The sequence below is a fragment of the Pezoporus occidentalis genome, unplaced genomic scaffold (genome assembly GCF_034315485.1).
Source record: "Pezoporus occidentalis ecotype Australia unplaced genomic scaffold, CSIRO_AGI_Poc_V1 ctg15, whole genome shotgun sequence".
Lineage (NCBI taxonomy): Eukaryota > Metazoa > Chordata > Aves > Psittaciformes > Psittacidae > Pezoporus > Pezoporus occidentalis.
In genome coordinates this window covers 4,335,953-4,352,592 of record NW_026913316.1, presented here as the reverse complement: position 1 = coordinate 4,352,592, position 16,640 = coordinate 4,335,953, and positions in this window count along the sequence as shown.

Sequence of the window (16,640 nt, the reverse complement as noted above, 5' to 3'; positions counted from 1 at the left end):
TGAATACAAGCAACCCCTAAATAGCAGCAGGTCTGAATTTCTGCACAGACTCTGAGCACTTATAAACTGGAGAATGAGGCTTAAAAATACAGCTTTAACTTAACACCACTGAGTTACCCCTGTCTACCCTAGCTAAAAAGAGAAGCCAACAATAGCTTTGAGGAAGATTTACAAAATCTTCATTAATCACACCAGACTAATATCACCATCCTGAGAAGATTAATTTTAAACAGCACTAGGTCAGCTTTCTGACAACAAGCACCAATTCAACTACTCTTTTTGTATCATATATGTTGGAAAGTGACAGTTCAAAAAGAGAGCATCAAATAGTACCCAACAAGTTATACTCTAGATTTCTTCTTGTTGCAGTTTCAGACTATTGACCTGAGATGCACATTGCACTTTTTATTTCTCTAACATGCAACACGCTCCAAACCATTCAATGCTACTTGCACTTTCAATTATATTTTTTGTTGGCTTTGTAGGATAAAGTTCTTCATGTAAATGACAGAGCTTCTACGACATACATCATTTATTCTCTGGCTACATCAGGAGAACCATCCCTGACCTATTTTCCCTTATTTTTTCCATCTGTACTTTTGATTATGTTCCTATTTACAGGGCTGCCACTTGATGCCTTTCATTTCTTGTTTGAAAATGTCTCATATATGGAACATTTCCTTGCTACTGACCTTTCCAGATTCCATCATTTTGAGATGCCCCTACTTGTTTTTACAAATAATCATGCTGTTTAGATTACCTAGAATGGGACAGCCCTGTAACATACTATCAAGCAGTAAAGGAAAATGTGAGATTGCCAAGTCTGAAGATTTAGATATCAAGGCACAACTGAAATAATTCTCCTTATTATCCTATTTCAGAAGAAGAAAGAAGGAAGTTATAGTTTAACCAAATGGAATTCTGTGGGCAAGAGACCAGCCTTAGCTAAGCTCTTTGGGTATATGTCTGATTGATAGTGCAAAATGTTTTGAAGCATCTATCAACAGAAATTATCCAAAGCAACAGGAACAAATGGTGTAGGTTGAGTTGTGCTTTTCATAAACAGACGGCTGTCATGGTTTAACCCCAGCCAGCAACTAAGTACCATGCGACCACTCACTCACCCATGGGATGGGAAGGAGAACAAGAAAAAGGAGAGTTAAAAACAGTTTAATAATTGAAATAAAGTAAAATGTAATAAATAATAATAATAATAATAATAATGGAAAAAATAGATAAGAAGAGAGAGAAAGGAATAAAACCCAAGAAAAGACAAATTATGCACAATGAAATTGCTGACCACCCACTGACTGATACCCACCCTGACCTGAACAGCGACTGATTTCTTCCAAGTAACTCCCCCCAGTTTATATACTAGGCATCATGTGCTGTGGTATGGAATACCCCTTTGGCTACTTTGGGTCAGGTTTCCTGTCTCTGTTTCCTCCTGGCTTCTTGTGCCCCTCCTCATTGGCAGAGCATGAGAAATAAAAAGTCCTTGATTAAGGCAAGCACGACTGAGCAATAACTAAAACATCAGCTCTTATCAACATTATTCTCAGACTAAATCCAAACACAGCACTGTACCAGCTACTGGGAAGAAAATTAACCCTCTCTCAGCTGAAACCAGGCCAATGGTAGATACTCTTTTAGAGTGCATACCTTCTTTTTCTGCATATCATGGAAATATACAACCACTGAATTCCTTCCTCTGAGTTCAGAAATATCAATGTGTGCTCAGTAAAGGATCATTTCACAAAACCACTAAAAGTAGATAGTCACTACAGGCAGAATATGTTTACCTAAACTTTCCCCATCCAGTCTAAATTAATCATTTATGCTTTAGAGATGATGGAAACATTCTACACCTTCCCGGAAGATGATTAATCCCGCCTGTTTTATGATGGGAAGCAAACGTCTGGAGAGACAATTTACTACAAAGGAAAAGAACATGACAAAAAGAATGCTAGTCCTAATTTGCATATTCTGAAAATAAGGGAAATAATGGAGAAAGATCTATAAATTATACCGGCAACAACAAAAAAAAAACATGCAACAACACACATGGGGAAAATAAATAACTTTAAGAGTGTTCTTGGGATATGGCATAGCCAATAGCTGCATCCCAATTTTCATTTACATATTTATTTAAGACATAATGCCAAATCCTCAGCTGCTATAAACCATTATTATTCCATTTAAGTCAATAAGACTTCATTAATTTACACCAGTAGGATGTTTGGTCAATAAAATTTACAATCAAAGGAAAAATTAGACCAGATGGCAGGCAGAAAGATTAAGGGACTATGTGAATTTAGCCAAAATAGAGAATATAAAAACCCAAGACCTTTATTCTTTGAAAAATAAACCAATGGACCTCATGCAGAAAATTATGAGGGAGCAGGGACAGACACTTCACCATATTTGAACTTCTGTGACATGAGAGAACGCAGGGTACAGACTGAAATTTAAGGAAGCTTTAGGAGTTAAAACCAGAAAAGCATATTTTCCTTCAGGAAACCTTTTAAAATATCCATATACACTCAGGCAAATCTCTTCAGACTTTTCTGTGGCTGGTTCCCATAGCCCCTAACCTACCTGTCCTTTTTGAACCCTGACACAACTGTGCTACTGTGCTTTCACAGGACACTGGAATTTTACGTGCCAGGGACTTTGCTGTTGCTGTTTCAATAAGAGGACTATTCACCCAAGAACATCTGTACAGGGCACTATGACTCACTTTACAACTCCAGGAAGCAAAGTTCTACATTGTCAAATAATTTTTACAAGCAAATTACTGTGCAGAATTTTTCTATCTCAACCTGAGTTTATAAAAATGTGTACAGTATGAATTATTTTACTGAAGGAACATGAGAGTGTATGGATTGGAGTAACAGAATATATAAATAATTCCAGGCACAATTGTTAGTGCTCATAACTGTATTTGTAAGAATAAAGTATTGTCACCTGTATCTAAAGCTAGCTATAATTTTATGTATACAAACAAAGCTCCTTGTGAAGATTTGCTTTGAAAGGAGTATAAAAAGTTGAAAGGAGTGTAAAAAGTCCCTCTGGGAACCTAGTCAGCTCCTCTTCCATCTGAGCTTTAATTCAAGCTGTCAACATATCAAATATTCTTCAGACATACCAGAAAAGTATTTATACAGCTATGCATATCTGACAAGCAGGAAGTTTGCTTTTCATCAGCATATTTTACCATGCCTTTCCAAGGATCACTGAAATACTAAGGAGTTCTAGTGCTATACATACGTACATGTCTGGAGCATAGGTCTTAGGAGAGTTACACTGTAGTTTTCTGGTCTAACTAGGAAAAACTTGGTATTTGAAATAAATCTTAGGTTTGCTATTATTAAGAAATGTTTCAATGGTCAGATGAACATAGGCAATGCTGGTTTTCTTATCCTTTAAATTTAAACCATTGTGGACATTTTTTGGTAAATTCTGCCACAGTCCAGAAGGTAAGGGTTTATACATACGTATAAATATATTTGTATATTATAACTTCTTTCTCTCATTACATACATAATATGTAAGTAAGAGTATACATACATAAAACTTTATATAAGTGCCATATACAAACCTTCTCACTCCCACAAAGAAAACCCCTCAACCTACAGAACTGCTCACACATACACATTCCCATACACCATGATGAGGGTCCCACCTAAAGAAAGAGTTGTGGCCTCCCCAGCTCATGAAATGCATCATGAGTGGGCAGCAAAGAGAAACAGCATTCTCAGACCTTCCCTTTTACTGATTCCTGAAAATAGTATGCATTCTGTGTTTATTTTGCTTTAAGCTTTCCCAGATTAAACATACCAACATACATCACTTAAAAAGTGCTGCCTTGGGTATCACACTGCTGGGCATTCACAAGCTTTCCTTGGGTCTCCTCCTCCCTCCTATCAATTCCATCTTCACGAGTCTTCACTTCTCAGTTTCTTTGGCAAACAAGACAAGACAATACGCTGTTTGTCTCTGCTTACAAGATGAAAGCTTTCCACTTCCCCTTCTGGCCAATGCTGATGTGGCAGCACAAAATATACTTTCAAGTTGAAAAACATTTAGAAAGCCAGCACGCACTACAGAATTCTGTTCTGTTGATGACTACAAAAATCATGAATATGAGGAATTGCAAGCACCCAAGTGCATACAGAAAAGCCGTAGCTACCATGGCAGTTTCCCTTGGGATATATTGTATACAACAGAAGTACTTTATGGATTTGATTAAAACCAGACAATTATTCTGAATCACAGTACTCTGAATGTGCCAACATTTCCATAGTGTATTCTTAAATATTCAGAATTATTAATGGTTCTTGCATATACAAAGGTTTAAACCTACTATTAACCACCTTATGTAAGCTATTTTACACTGACAAACAGAAAATCTGGGTGTGGAAAATGTCTCAATGCCTAAGAATTGTTCATAGATCTTGCAAAAAAACTAATGCAATAAAACTTGCCAGTTGAAGAACATGATTGTATACAATATAACAAGGTACTAAAGAAATGACTTATGAGAAGAGGAAGGCTCCCACAGTTTGGAGAAGGAGTTGCTGTTACACTGAAACAAAAAGGTCTCCTCCTCTTGGTATCTATAAAGTTCCTTGCGAGCATATGAAAATACCTAAACTGATAAGAAATCTAGCTGAACATTTACCAATTTGTGCATTTGTCAAAGCAGCTAGCAAGAGCAATGAGTTATTCATCTATATCCTACCTTATAACCATGTAAACCAACCTGATCTGACTGGATGCTCAGAATGGCTCCTTCTCTTTTTTTCCATGATAGACTTTCAGGTGGCATTTTCAGAACCAAATGCTTAGGCAAAAAAGTCATCAACCACTCCCATTAATAGGTGCATACCTCCAAACTCAGAGGCAAAAAAAGGAGTAGAAATTCTTCTAGAGCCAAAGTACTGAAAGCAAGTATAGAATGATTTTACAAGTAAAACCTGATCTCCGTAGCATCTCTTTCCTTGCCCTGGTATTTTCAAAGCTTTTAAATACACTGACAGTATTATAAGCCCTTAAAAGTATTACACTTAAAAATAAATTTATAAAATGTCATAATGTACCAAAAGAAATTAAGTTGCTCTCTCATACTGTATCACTTTAACAATATACACTCTATTAGAGCAACTGAGAACCAGGCAACATGCAGGCAACCTTCAATGCCAGAGGTGCAGTTGTTGCTGTCAGCAGAGTTTTAATAAAAACACTTCCTTAGATTTTTCGCTCCTTAACATTGAGAGTTTCTTTAACTCCATTTAAAGGAATAAATGAGAAAAATACAACTGTGTGTTAGTGTCTCTTCCTCTCCTAAATACAGCTGGAGAGAGCAAATAAAGAGCAATGTTAGAAGATTAGCCCAGAGGAAGGATGATTAGCCAAGTGAAAAAAATTACTGCAACTAAAGATAAGCTGAACTGATTCAGTTTAAACCAAGAGACTTTCTTTATCATGGTGTGTTTTATCTGAGACAGCTGGTGAACTTTATGAGAAATATTATGCTTCCAAGTAGTACTACAGAATTTGCTAAAATTTAGATTTTTTCAAGTTTATTTTTCAAGTTCAGATATGAAGGGCTATTAATGCGTAGTGGTAACTACTAGTACATTACGACTGCAAACATTTTGTGAATAACCATCCTATGTGTACTTGGGAACAACTGTCTGAATGACCTCTTGTGTTTGGGATAAAACGTTTGGTTAAGAAGATATTACTGCTGAAAGGGCTGGTTATCGAGTACACTTGCACTCTTGTGAGTTCTGATAATTTCTGGATTCTGCAGAGAATCTATGCTTTGTTGCAGATTTTTTTGTCCAAGTAATTCAGAGATATGCAGTAGTAAATAGAGAAACATGTATGATGTTGACTTCAGTTGTGTTCCACCAAAGCATAGGGCAGTGCCAGATCTTATACTGCATTTTAAAGACCATTAGTTTGTCTTTACATGGCAACAGAAGTGACGCTATACATAAATATCACAATTTACATTATAGCTTCAACTTAATCTAGCAAAAGGAGAAACAAGGCTATTTTTCGCATTTGGTGCAACAGTTCCACAAAACAGCGCTGTAAATAGCATACAATACGTTCTTGATCTTTTGAAATTTCAACAGTTTCCTTTTGCTTGTGGAAGCTCAGCTGATCAGGGCATTAAGAAGGTTGGACAGGAAAAGAAGTGGTATTAAATTACAGAAAACGAGGATGATCAGGGGACTGGAGCACCTCCCGTATGAAGATAGGCTGAGGAAGTTGGGGCTGTTCAGCCTGGAGAAGAGAAGGCTGCGTGGAGACCTCATAGCAGCCTGCCAGTATCTGAAGTATCTATAAGGATGCTGGGGAGGGACTCTTCATTAGGGACTGTAGTGATAGGACAAGGGGTAATGGGTTAAAACTTAAACAGGGGAAGTTTAGATTGGATATAAGGAAGAAATTCTTTCCTGTTAGGGTGGTGAGGCACTGGAATGGGTTGCCCAGGAAGGCTGTGAATGCTCCATCCCTGGCGGTGTTCAAGTCCATGTTGGACAGAGGCTTGGGTGAGATGGTTTAGTGTGAGGTGTCCCTGCCCATGTCAGGAGGGTTGGAACTTGATGATCTTCAGGTCCTTTCCAACCCTAACTATTCTATGATCCTAAAACACAGCTTGTATTAGGTGAGGAAGAATTCACTGTTAGGAAGATGCAGCATCTTAAAATGAAGGCTCAGAGCTGACCTTACAAATTCTCCTCCTGTTTCCTGCAGATTCACTGTGAGATTTATCATAAACACTCTAATACCTCCAGAATTTAATGTACAGCCTTGGCTTCAGCTGGGATAGAGTTACTTTTCTTTCAAGTAGCTGGTGCAGTGCTGTTCTGGATTTAGCCTGAGAACAATGCTGATAACACATCGATGTTTAGTTGTTGCTGAGTAGCACTTACCCTGATCAAGGACTTCAGTCTCTCATGCTCTGCCAGTGTGGAAGGGCACAAGAAGCTGAGGGGGTGGAGAAGAAACAGAACAACAGACTGAAACCAGCCAAAGGGGTATTCCATACCACAGCACATCATGCCCAGTATATAAAATGGGGGGAGTTACTTGGAAGGGACCAATCGCTGCTCAGGTTGGGCTGGGTCAGCAAGTGGTGAGCAACTGAGTTGTGCATCACCCTAGGGGTTGTTCTTCGGTTTGTTTTTTTTTTCTTTATTCCTCTCTCTTTTTCCTTTTATTAGCATTATTATAGCTTATTAATATTATATTTTAAATTATTTTTATTATTAAACTGTTCTTTTCTCAACCCATGGGTTTTAACTTCTGTTTCAATTGTCCTCCCCATCCCACTGTTGAGCGGTGTGAGCAGCCATGTAATACTTAGTTGTCAGCTGGGATTAAGCCATGACAGGTACTTACCATTAGTACCCTGAAAACAGCAGTGCTCCTCTACCTCACAAAGATATTAAAGCTGAATGCTGGGTGATAACGAGTTGAAGACTGGATTCTCTTTTACATCATGAGCTCCCGCTGCCCTTATTTCTACATCTGAGTACACCTTCCCTGCCTATAACTGCTCTGAAAATATTACCAAGTAACACCCACAGGCTGCAGTTTACATCACGTTTGCACTTCTGCAGTGCGGTGACCATACAATTAAAAAGATGAGAAGACCTGATGTAGGCCTGACATAGAACCAGTTTATCAGTCCAAGAAAGATTTGCACCTCACCTAGAGCCTTCTTATCTATTGCTTTACCCTTTAAACCAAACATACTGAACAAAATTTCTAGGACATAAATCCTGTCTTTTTTCCTTGCTCAGAGCAGGCTATAAGACATCTTTCTTCTTGTGCAGGTTCTCTCTTGAAGCTTTTCCCTCCAGCTGTACTCAATAGTCTATTATAAGAAACATCTGATTCCTTCCCACCTGTCACTATTTCCCCTATTACCATGGCCCTATAACTAGAAACCTCAAAAAAAGGTCTATCTCTGAGTAAACTTGGTTGTCTGAAGAATCAAACTCTACCTTAAAATTTGCTGCTGGACTTATTGTGAATTGCTGTCAGAGTTTCCATTCAGTTCTGAAGCCCAAAGCAAAGCAACAGGAAGCCAAGTGTATGTCCTGAGTCTGAGGTGCTGAAGTGGTACCTTGAGGGCTCCTGATACCAGCTTCTGGCCAGTCATCGCTGTGCAATAGCTCTTGGGTTTGCACATTTTTGAGTTTTTTTAAATTTTAATGACTTCTAGTCGGAAACTCATTAAAAAAACCCAGCAGAACATTAAAATGTGCTCAATGAACTTGTTGCTCATGAAAGCATCTCTTTTCATTTTTTAAGAACACACTGAAACAGGAGGGAAGGCTCCTAAATCATTCAAAGGACTGAAACTAGTTGAAATAATATGTAATTCTCTGTTCGTGACAAAGTTTGTCCAAGATTAAGTGAAAACATGGACAAACACATTTACTTAAGTAAGGTATCTGTATAGGAACCTAAATACCCATAACTCCCTATATTAGCAATGGACAGATAAAGAGAGATGGGCTGAATCATTCCTTGGATGAGGTTATCTTTTTGTATTGATTGGAGGCCACTCTAAGATGGCTATGCTTCTAACCCAAGTTTTGCAGCTGAGTGTGTTAAATTAGATTAGACAAATTTAAGACAGAGTAAAGAAAGGTGTCAAGTTTTTTAATATAACCAGATTAGTATATAGTCAAGAGACAGATAGAAATCCATATCCAATGTCTCTGATGTGTGTGGTCATACGAAACACAGGGTCTACTCCTGGCACTGTGTCCTTTCGGTCAAGTGATTTAAAGCTGGGCCAGTTGTGTAACATGGCAGCATGTATAGGAGACAGTTATTTTCTGAGCACTAAAGACTGCACAAAATTCCTTCATTACATAGCAAAGAAACCCCTTTTTAGGAAATGTGTTACTATGCAATTTAAATCTAACTTTTAGTAATGTGAGAATGAAATATAAGCAAGGGGGGGGGGGGGGGGGGGGAACAACCTGGAGAATAAAAAGTAATGATTACTTATCAGTTGATAAGACAAAACAATTACTTTCCTTGCTGGTGTGTCTAACTGCCTTTCTCTTTTATATTAGGATATGCAGTCTCAAATTAATTAAGGACTGCAAATTTCAATAAAACAAGAAAGATAGAAAAAATAAAAATATACAATACTTCCATACTGCTACTGAAAGTACCTTGAAGGACAGGACAGGTTTTATCTTCAAGCCACCTCCTAAACAACTACTGAGTTCGAGCCCCTCTAGACTGAGTTTCAAGAAACAGTTATAACCTTAACTATTCTGCACTTATGGCAGGTGCAGCTATCATAAAAGAAATAGCTGTTTGTTCTTTATGATTACTTCCTAATGCATTCCATTTTATGTGAAATTCAATTCAAAGAGTTGCTGGGTGAAGCAGCTCCCAGGGCAAAATATCATTATCTATTATTGTTTGCATTATGTCTAAACAAACATACAAACAAACTTGTCCTCAGTCTTAAACTGTGATTAACTTAGAAAGGCCTTATATTAACAAAACCACTTTTAGTTTATGGGTCTTACTTGTTTCCACGGAAATAACTGCTAAAACTCCTGCTGACATGAAATGTGCAGTGCCTTGCCCTTCGCAGGAACACAAATGTCACCCAGTTTCACTGACTCTGTGAAAGGTCAGCCTTAGTTTCAAAAGGACAACTTTCCCTTTTGTCATTAGAGGACACATTTATGTACCCACAAATGAAAAGGTGACTAGGAACAGTCAGCATGGACTTAGTATAAATGATGCCTGACCAGCCTGGTTGCCTTCTATGGTAAAGTGACTGAAGTTGTGGGGGAGGAAAGAAAAATTTTATTTACCCTGACTTTAGCAAGACTAAACACACACAATATTCTCCCTCAGCAGTCTTGCCTAAACCATAAAACCAAGCTATGCATCAATCTGCATCCAGTTTTTGTATCCTCACTCAGTACAAGAAAGGCATTGGGAAATAGGCAACTTCAGGGAAGAACCCCCAGGATGGTTGGAAGCTGAAGCACTTGCCTTCTCAGGAGACAGTGAGGAACTAGGGCTTGTCTGTTGTGGGGAAGAGGTAGCTTCAGTGATGGGGGTACCTGATAGCAGTACCCCAGTATCTACAGGGAAGTTACCCAAGAAACAAGGCCAGGCTCTTGATAGCAATGCATACTGCAAGTACAAGACATATCAAGCATAAATTTTAATAAAAAAGGTTCAGACTGCATATAAGGAAAAGCTTTGCCATCATGAGGACACTCAGGCATTAAAACAAGTTGCCCAGAAAGCCTGTATCTCTGGAGGTTTTCCTGACTAAAATGTCTTAAGCATCCTGTACTGACCTAGCTGGCTCTGCTTTTATCTCTAGGCTAGAGATGTCCTGAGGTCTTTTCCGAACCAAATTAAATTCTGTAATATGAATGGAGAAAAAAAAAGAATAGACAAAGCAGGATAGGTGGAATTTCATGTCAAAATAGAGTGAACCTGGAACTGTGAAAATGTAACCAAGAAAGTATTTAAACAGACATTCTTTCAAAGTCAGGCATACAAGCATCATCTTCATAGACCTTGTTTCGAAGTTTTGTCTCTTTCACACATGAAAAGTTTCTGCCTCCCAAACCTTCCTTCTATCACTTTATAATCAGAGGATTTTAGAACACTTTATAATTATCACACACTTTATAATCAGAGGATTATAGAAAAGTTAGCAGTTGTGATTCTTATTGACATGTTGAGTCCTCTTACTGGTGTGAACAGATCAGTAATTTCACCACAACTTAAGTCTCTCAGACAGCAAGAACTGTCTTTCCAACTATTTCATGACCCAATCCCTTAGTAACTATTCTACGAGATTCCTGCCTAGGACAGGCAGCTAATCAATTAAACACAAGGCTATTCTAAGATGAAAGATCTTTAAGGCATCAGACCTGAACAGTTTTTCCAAACTTTATCTTGTGGAGGTTTGATCTCCCTTCGTTAACCTGATTCACACATGCAAGTGCATAATTGCTGTCACAAATGAACCCTCCTTTAATTCCTCTGTGTTTGGCTTTGTAACCATAAAACTGCTTTGAATGCAGGAGATACATGCAGAGCTGGACTGCACTGGCGCCAGTGAAGGTCCCAAGCAAAGGAATGACCCTTTGTTCCTTCCCTGCTCGTGTCTAACTCACACAACAGAAGACAGACAGCCAATGCTGTCAGATTTAGTCTAGGAAGGACTCACGCAGCATCAGGCTTCATAGGATTGCCTTGATTGCTATCTCTCTTAAAATGCTTTGCTCATACAGAACAGCAAGTACCCTCTTGAAAATGACATGAGAGAGTGCCTCCATGCCTGTCAGAATTGGCAATTTTAGAGAGAACAGAAAATTATTCTCTTCTTCATAAGCATGTCTCATCATGGAAGCAAGATCCATGAAAAACACTTTGACATGCATAACAACTTAATATCTTGTGTGTATCTTCATGTTATTTGATCCTTTTTGATATTATCCTGTTCTCCCTTTGATGTGCTGAGATGGTTTCACTTTCAGTATTTCAAAAGTTTATTTTTCCTTCTTGAATCACTTGCATATACAAACTTCTGTAAGGAAACATAATATTCTGGTTGCTCTACAAACAGATATCTTTTGAAATTGAAATCATTCTCCTATGTAATGGTTCACCCCAAAAAAACTCTTTCAAGCTCCCACTAAACCTTTCTTCAATTCCTTCCTCGGTATTTCAATTATTCTGCCTTGAAATTATGAACAATAAAACCCTAATATAAAAGGCAGAAGTGCACTTCTAAGGGTTGGCTGTCATTTTTTTGGATAACAGCAAGAAAAATACCCTTTTAAAAGCAGAACTGTTCATTCATTGAGTCATCTTTGAGATCAGGGTGTTTTCTGTGTTGCATGCTCCAATACTGTTCACTTAGTTGTTCCTCGACTCTTTCAGTATCATATTTTTGAAAAAGATTTTACAAATGCAGCATAAAAACCTCCAACATTTATACAGCATCAGTGCTAAACAGATGCCAAACTTCACAGAAGCCAGGTTGTAAGCGGCGAGGAGAAGCAGACAGGCCAACCCAATATGGGTGATATGCAACTTCTAATTCATTTGTGACGCAGTTCACACATATATAGGAGTGGTATTCAGCCACTCCTTCGTGGCATAACAGTATTGGTTAGCCCCCACAGCTTCCTCCACATTCTCCTCCCAGGTCCGGTCTCTGTCCACCTGTGGGGGCCACCCCCTGCCTTGCTTGCACAGTCCTCCAGAACTCTATGGTTCTGCTCTTAGAGTCATTCTGCAACAATTCCCCCCTTTTTCTTTGTGCAAGCAAGGCATTATGGGTTATTCTGTTCACCTGTTATATCACACAACTATAAACAAGTCTAATAGCTACGATAATTAACCTAACAATGATACATAAGTGCAATACTTCAAACAGCAGTGTTTGACTCAACCTGTAATGCCCGGTGAAGACAACCATCTAGTTGTTCTTAGGATATTGCTCATTTACTATTGCTGGGTAAGCTGAGCCAGGGTTCTCAGCTGTGCGTGCATCGAATTAGCATAATCAGAGAGACTCATACAACACCTTCCATCAAACTCTTCACATCCATGTCCCTGTTCCAACAACAAAAGGTTCTGCAGTGTTGCATGTCTTACAGAGTCAACATTAAAACAAATCAGGAATTGCCTTCGATGTAGAATTGTCTGCTTAGCAACTCAGCAACCCAGTCTGCTTAGTTGAGCCAAGGCCCCGGCTGAAGCACTTACAGTGATTTGGCATATTATGATTGGATACATGTTTTGAAGACCCTTAGTGACTAACATATAATTGGTTAAACACAGGTGTGAGAACTCAACCTTGAAAGCTTGCCAACAGTCCACAGTTCTCATTAACTTGGTGAATTCCAGCCTCGTATCTTGCTTGCTTAAGCTTCTTCGGGCCTCTCATGGCCTTGCTGTGTCTTTCAGGACTATTCAAAGTTTATGTACCAATTATGCATTCTCCTGTGAGAACACTGTCTCCACATCTTCCCCCTTTTGTTTTATCCAGTAACAAGTCGCTACTACAGCAAGGCACACACAAATTTACATTAGCAGAGTTAACTATTACAGGGTGCAGCTGCATGTCGAAGATGCTGAGGGCAGTGAAGGACTAGCGAAAGAAATTTCTTACCAGTGGAATTCTCCCCCCCTCTTAATTTGTTCCATCACCTGCTTTATAACACTACCATTGTATTAAAATTTTTCTAGCTTTTGCCTTAGCATTTTCTAGGAGCTACTGCAAATTTCCATACTCTAACATCTCTTTTACAAGTGACAAATCTATACAATACAAGGTGCAGTTTCTTATTAGCAACTAGCTAGTAAATACAGGTGGTTTTATACACAAAATCACAACCTCTAATATAGCTACTTTACAAGCACACATATTCAGGATGTTACTTTTCAGTTGTCCCCAAGTGATGTTTTGCAGTTATTCGTTCTTTCTCTTCCTCTATCTCAGTCTGCTTGGGGTAATCACAGTCAGCTCCTGTAGCTGAGGCATCAGGTTTATCCATTTGTCTGTCCAGCTCATGGCAGGGCTTCACAAACTTTGCACAGTCACCGTGGCCCTGTAGGCAGGAGGGCACAAATATACCCCCTCCCCCAGGTTATCAGTTCTTCAGTTCTTGAGAAGTAGACAGGTTAAAGTTAAATGTAACATCATTACTCTCTCTCTCCCCCCCCCCCCTTTTTTTTTTTTTTTTTGAGTCCCTGCAAAAGCCATCATTACTCCCACTACAGTCCCACGTACAGAATGTGGCACAAGGACCCTGTGGAGACTAACAGCAAACCAGCTCCGAGAAGTATCATTGCAGTGCGAGGTGGCAGGCTCAACCTTAGCGGGCGTCCCCGCAGAGGCTCTGCCTCCCCCACATTGTATGGGGCTTGGGCTTTTAAACTGACCAAAATGCACACTCATTCCGACACAGGTGGCCAGCCTGTGCTGGAAGAAGTGGCCAGCAGTATCTACAGAGGTCTCCAAGGGTTGACATAAACCTGGACATACTTATATTTACCAACTTCTAGTACATGAGTATCACAGAGAGACTGTATGGGCTTCTCCCTGTCAATTGCAAGAAAAAATCATAACATATACAGCTTGAGTATAAGAGCATTTTAACACATACGTGGTCACCGTTTGCCAGGCCTCCTTAACTATTTTGAGATCAAGAGCTTCCCACTCTTTAGCCCCCTGCTGTGTAGTAAACACAAGATATGCAAAAATGCTCATTGCAGAAAATTCCCCAGTAATGATCACATGTTTGGTTACCCATTGTTACAACTGAGCGTCTCCAGGCCAGTGAGTCTGAGCAGACCGACCCGGGAGACGAAGAGTCAGGGTCTGGAAGCAGAGGATATAAATCTGGCTCGGATTCAGGGGATTCGGGGGCTGATCCTGCGCCGAACTCGGGGTCTCCGTTGCTCGCAGCTGTGTCTCTCTTATCAGATGTCTCTCGTTCGGTATGTGGCCATCTGCAGACCTGGCTCCTCCGTGACTGAGTTAAAAATTTTTTTTTTCACTCTAGGGCGTAGTGGGCTGGAGAGGCTCGCGGTTCCTTTAAATCTCCCGCTAGCGCATGATCCCTATTTTCTACTGCGTGCTTCACAGTGGCGCCGCAATGGATCCGGCGCCGAGGCACCGCCCTTTTTCGGATTCCTCGACATTTATCATGCGTATACCTTCTAATATACTTTCTCTGTCCTTTTCACAGTCCCTACTTTCGGAACTGGGGTGGTGGGGGAGCGGGGTGGGAAACCCTGTGCTCCCGCGAGTTGGGGGGGGGGGACGAGTTGTAATCTTCCCCCGGTTTCAACCGACCGGGGACGTCTGTTCCTAGTTTCTCCGTTGCTACCGCGGCAGTTTTCTTTTCTGCCTTGTATCTTTTTATACAGTTCATTACTTCCCTCCTTGGTTTACCGAGTTTCTTTGCCTTTTTATGATCATTAAGCACTGAGTCAAATAGTTCATCACCAAACTTTTGCCACTCACTCTTCTCAAATATTGTATTAGGATCTGCAAAAAAAAAAATCTCTTAGCCTTCCCTACAGGCAGTAGACCTGCTAGCTGCTTTAGAGTCTCAGGCTCAATTCCCCGCTTTTATAAAAAGCACTGTAAAAGTTCAAGGCTCAGTTCCCCGCTTTTATAAAAAGCACTGTAATAAGTCCAGGGCTACCTCTCGGTCCATTTTCATGGCCAGCCTTTTCCGGATCGTCTTCTTCTGGGTCGTCCTGTAACCTCGGTCTCCGGATCGGCCTCCCGACGCAGCAGTGTCTGGTATACCCCAGCGGCGGACTTTTTTGGTTAGTCGCAGCACCCGGGTCCGTCACGCCACCGCAGCAGCATTGCCCGCGCTGCCCGGCCGCTGCCGCCGGCGCCGCTCTCTCGCCGTTCCGGGTCCCCGTCGACCGGGGCCCTGTATCCCGGGTCCCCGCTAGTCGGGGCCCTGTATCCCGGGTCCCCGTCGACCGGGGCCCTGTATCCGGGTCCCCGTTAAACTGGGGCCCTGTATCTCAGGTCCCCGTCAGCCGGGGCCCTTTATCCGGGTCCCCGTCGACCGGGGCCCTGTATCCCGGGTCCCCGCTAGGTGGGGCCCTATATCCTGGGTCCCCGCTAGTCGGAGCCCTATAATCCGGGTCCCCAGCGACCAGGGCCCTGTAATCCGTGTCCCTCTTCGGGCGCCATTTGTAAGCGGCGAGGAGAAGCAGACAGGCCAACCCAATATGGGTGATATGCAACTTCTAATTCATTTGTGACGCAGTTCACACATATATAGGAGTGGTATTCAGCCACTCCTTCGTGGCATAACAGTATTGGTTAGCCCCCACAGCTTCCTCCACATTCTCCTCCCAGGTCCGGTCTCTGTCCACCTGTGGGGGCCACCCCCTGCCTTGCTTGCACAGTCCTCCAGAACTCTATGGTTCTGCTCTTAGAGTCATTCTGCAACACCAGGTAGCTGTTGCAAAATAAAAAATAATGGAGGATATCCACACCATAGACTTTAACTTTGGTGAAGTTCAGAATCAAAAAGCTCTTTCGAAAATAAAGAATTTCTTTTCTTTTTTTTTAATCTCCAAAAATCTAAGCACAGGCAAGTAAAATTAACAGGAAATTCATTATCAGTCATCTGTGTAGACCTAGATTTTTCATACCACCTACCTGCTGATGCTTAAATGCACTGAAAGCATTAACTGTGCAAATCCATAACAATAACAGTAGGAAGCCCCAGAAAGCTTACAGGGAGAGATTTAGCAGCTGGCCTTCTAACCTGGGCACTCCCTGGCCTTGTACCCTCTTTCAGGTTGACTGAAATCCTGGGGTATATTTAATGTCTTCAGAACATGACCCTTGTCAACATCATCAGGAAGGGATTCTCAAATTTAGCACTCCAGCCTATCTGAAAAGTCTTTCCAGGGCATCAGCTGTAGGCAATAAGTTGGTTCATGACCATGCACTTGATCATAAAACTTCGGGGTGCTCAGTCCCACATTTTGTTTTAGCAGATGCATAATCATTGCCTCTAGTCAATTAGGGAAGACAAGTGTTCCAGGCATCTCTT